Raw genomic sequence first — 4,547 nt, forward strand, 5'->3', positions numbered from 1 at the left:
TACATTGACCCCAGTACAGAGATCTGGGCCTGAATCCATCATTTGTTTGCTCACTATGCCATTCCAGTTTGTACCCAGCCATATACAAATCAGTCTTGACCCTGCGTCCAATGGGAACAGTCCAGCCCGAACGGCCAGTCCACGTCCTCCCTGGACTGGAAACAAGCATCCTAGGATTGGTTTCGGGGTTTCACCCCTTGTCAGCGAGGATAGCTTGATTCCAGTGGCATGGAGAGCATGGGACTCACGTCTGAGCATACCCATGCCACTCGGGGTGACAAATGAAAAAAGAACTATTGATGGACAGAATGCAGAACAGTATCATACGTTCACCCCAGGACAGAGATCTGGGCCTAAATCCATCATTTGTTTGCTCACTATGCCATTCCAGTTTGTACCCAGCCATATACAAATCAGTCTTGACCCTGCGTCCAATGGGAACAGTCCAGCACGAACGGCCAGTCCACGTCATCCCTGGACTGGAAACAAGCATCCTAGGATTGGTTTCGGGGTTTCACCCCTTGTCAGCGAGGATAGCTTGATTCCAGTGGCATGGAGAGCATGGGACTCACGTCTGAGCATACCCATGCCACTCGGGGTGACAAATGAAAAAAGAACTATTGATGGACAGAATGCAGAACAGTATCATACGTTCACCCCAGGACAGAGATCTGGGCCCAAATCCATTGTTTTTGCTCACCATGCCATTCCAGTTTGGACCCAGCCATATTCAAATCAGTCTTGACCCAGAGCCCAATGGGAACAGTCTGGCCCGAACTGCCAGGCCAGGTCCTCCCTGGACTGGAAACAAGCATCCTAGGACCGGTTTTGGGGTTTCACCCCTTTTCAGCCAGGATAGCTTGATTCCAGTGGCATGGAGAGCACGGGACTCATGTCTGAACATACCCGTCTCACTCGGAGTGACAAATGCAAGAAGAACTATTGATGGACAGAATGCAGAACAATGTCATACATTCACCCTAGTACAGAGATATGGGCCTAAATCCATTGTTTTTTTTCTCACCATGCCATTCCAGTTTGGACCCAGCCATATGCAAATCAGTCTTAACTTTCCGCCCAATGGGAACAGTCCACCACGAACTGCCAGGCCACATCCTAAATGGACTGCAAACAAGCATCCTAGGACTGGTTTCGGGGTTTCACCCCACTTCAGCCAGGATAGCTTGATTTCAGTGGCATGGAGAGCACGGGACTCACGTCTGAGCATAGCCGTCCCACTCTGGGTGACAAATGCAAAAAGAACTATTGATGGACAGAATGCAGAACAATGTCATACATTCACCCCAGTACAGAGATCTGGGCCTAAATCCATCGTTTTTTTGCTCACCATGCCATTCCAGTTTGCCCTAAATTGGCAGGGTATGCCCAGACGTGGGTCCCTTGCTCACTTTGCCTCTGGCTTCAAGCTAGCCTGGCTGCTGATGGCTGATTAGCCAGAAACCGGTCCCAGGGTGCTTGTTTCCGGTCCAGGGAGGACATGGCTTGGCAGTTCGGGCTGGACTGTTCCCATGAGGCACAGGGTCAGACTGATTTGTATATGGCCATGTTTGAACAGGGGTGGCGGAGTGAGCTAAAGAATGATGATGGATTCAACCCAGATCAGTTGACTGGGGGTGAGTGCTTGTAATGTTCAACACTCCATCCATCATCCCCTTTGGTTTTGCTTTGTTTGCCCTAAGTTGGCAGGGTATGCCCAGTCGTGGGTCCCTTGTTCCCTTTGCCACTGGATTCAAGGTACCTTGGCTGATGATGGCTGATTAGCCAGAAACTGGTCCCAGGATGCTTATTTCCGGTCCAGGGAAGACATGGCTTGGCAGTTTGGGCTGGACTGTTCCCATGAGGTACAGTGTCGCTGATTTGTATATGGCCATGTCTGAACTGGGGTAGCGGAGTGAGCTAAAGAATGATGATGGATTAAACCCAGATCAGTTGACTGGGGGTGAGTGGTTGCAATGTTCAACACTCCGTCCATCTTCCCCTTTGGTTTTGCTTTGTTTGCCCTAAGTTGGCAGGGTATGCCCAGACGTGGGTCCCTTGCTCACTTTGCCACTGGATTCAAGCTAGCCTGGCTGATGATGGCTGATTAGCCAGAAACCGGTCCCAGAATGCTTGTTTCTGTCCAGGGAAGACATAGCTTTGTAGTTCGGGTGTGGACTGTTCCCATGAGGCACAGGGTCAGACTGATATGTATATGGCCATGTCTGAACAGGGGTGGCGGAGTGAGCTAAAGAATGATGATGGATTAAACCCAGATCAGTTGACTTGGGGTGAGTGCTTGTAATGTTCAACACTCCGTCCATCATCCCCTTTGGTTTTGCTTTGTTTGCCCTAAGTTGGCAGGGTATGCCCAGTCGTGGGTCCCTTGTTCCCTTTGCCACTGGATTCAAGGTACCCTGGCTGATGATGGCTGATTAGCCAGAAACTGGTCCCAGGATGCTTATTTTCGGTCCAGGGAAGACATGGCTTGGCAGTTTGGGCTGGACTGTTCCCATGAGGTACAGTGTCTGACTGATTTGTATATGGCCATGTCTGTACTGGGGAGGCGGAGTGAGCTAAAGAATGATGATGGATTAAACCCAGATCAGTTGACTGAGGGTGAGTGCTTGCAATGTTCAACACTCCGTCCATCATCCCCTTTGATTTTACAGGCTTCCTAGTAGCATTTAATTTACAGACCCTGGGTATATGGGTACCACTTTACAAGGGACTTACACGTAAATTAAACATGCCAAACAGGTGTAAACCAGTCATACCATGTATTTAGGAGAGAGCACATGCACTTTAGCACTGGTTAGCAGTGGTAAAGTGCCCATAGTCATAAATTCAACAAAAAGAGGGTCATAAAAATACGAAGAAGAAGGCAACATTTTTTGGGGGGTAACCTTTCAAAAAGGACCATGGCCAACACCCACCTTTCACTGAGAGAAATAATTTTCTGTTTTTGGCTCACTTAACGGCAACCATATACTATTGCAATAGTGATGTCATATAAAGCTAAGATATAGCACTATGATAAATTATGTAATGGAAGCACTCATTCCAGATTGACCCATCATGGTCAAATTCTTTGAGTGCTACCATTCTGATGATTCTTACATTTTTTTTAAGGAACCAATTAAACATCATATTTATGTAAAAAAGACATTATCTTGCCATTGTTTATACCACACGGCGTTCAACAAACAGCAATATTGCAGAAGTAGCTTTTATACATGAAGAACAGATGGACCAATTGAAAATACTGTGGCATTTCAGCAAGAAACAAGATAAACAAGCATTTACAATGCAATGGTTTTGCCTTTGTTAAAGTTTGAGCTATTGGCAATGCTCTTGACATTATTTTTATTTATGTTTTTTTTTTACATAAATAAATGGCATTGTCATTTGCAATGCCACTAGCTTTATCTTTCGCAAATGACACCCACAAACACCTACAGAGAGCCCCCCAACACACACCCACACAGAGCCCCCCACACACTGCGAGCCCCCCACACACTGCGAGCCCCCCACACACACTGCGAGCTCACTCCACACACTGCGAGCCTTCTCCACACACTGCGAGCCTCCCCCACACACTGAGAGCCCCCCCACACACTGAGAGCCCCCTTATCGTAACGGACCTTCATGCTCTGACTAAATCTAGAGTTGACACGAACACATGCTTGTGCTCAGCTGACTCTCAGCCCCACGATTAAAGCACAATAAAAAAAATCTGGCATCGCACAGAAACAGGGCATCCTAATGCAAGCGCAGGAATCAATTTGGCCATTATCGTGCTGCATGTAGATCTGGCGTTCATTAGACAGAATGAGAGGCACCTTGGTAATGTGATATATAAAGATGCAGGACTGAGAGACCTTGAGCGTTGGAGTTTGTAGGTGTAATGATACTCCTGAGGGGGTGATAGCCACATATAAGTCTGAGTCAGTGGTATTGTGGAAGGAATGATGTGTGAGGTTGGTGAGCTGTGAGGATACACAAGCATGATGAGGGTGACGTGGTGGCTCAACGAGGAGGCTGTCGTGTGGCTTACGTTGGGACAGTGAATTGAGATAGTGGTGATGTGGTAGAGCGTGTGTGATTTGTTTTGGTTGGGTGGTGGTGTTCTGGTGTACAGAGGAACACAAAAGGTGTGTGCAGGCCAGAGACTGAATTGGACAGTTGTTGGCTGAATCGCGGTGTATGCTTGCAACTTGGTCTGTTGGTATAGGTAGGAGACCCTTTGACTTGTGCCCAGTATCGCTCGTCACCTCCAGTGATCAAGCACAGAGTTGCGACGGCAGCTGTTGAATTCTTAGTTTTGTAGGTATTCTGACTTAAATTGAATCATTTCCCGGTGGCCCAGAGCACTGGGTGAACTGCATCTGGACTGCTAAGACTTCTCTCAGATGTCAACCCGGGCTGAAGACTTGGGCTGTATAGCATTGCCTAACGGATGGGCCGAAGTAAGGCTGCCAGGTGTGTGGATGGATAGGGATCTGGTCTGAGCTGTACTGCCCAGAGATGCGGTTGGTTACTTCTGCTGA

The sequence above is a fragment of the Lissotriton helveticus genome, chromosome 4_1, assembly GCF_964261635.1.
Source record: "Lissotriton helveticus chromosome 4_1, aLisHel1.1, whole genome shotgun sequence".
NCBI lineage: Eukaryota > Metazoa > Chordata > Amphibia > Caudata > Salamandridae > Lissotriton > Lissotriton helveticus.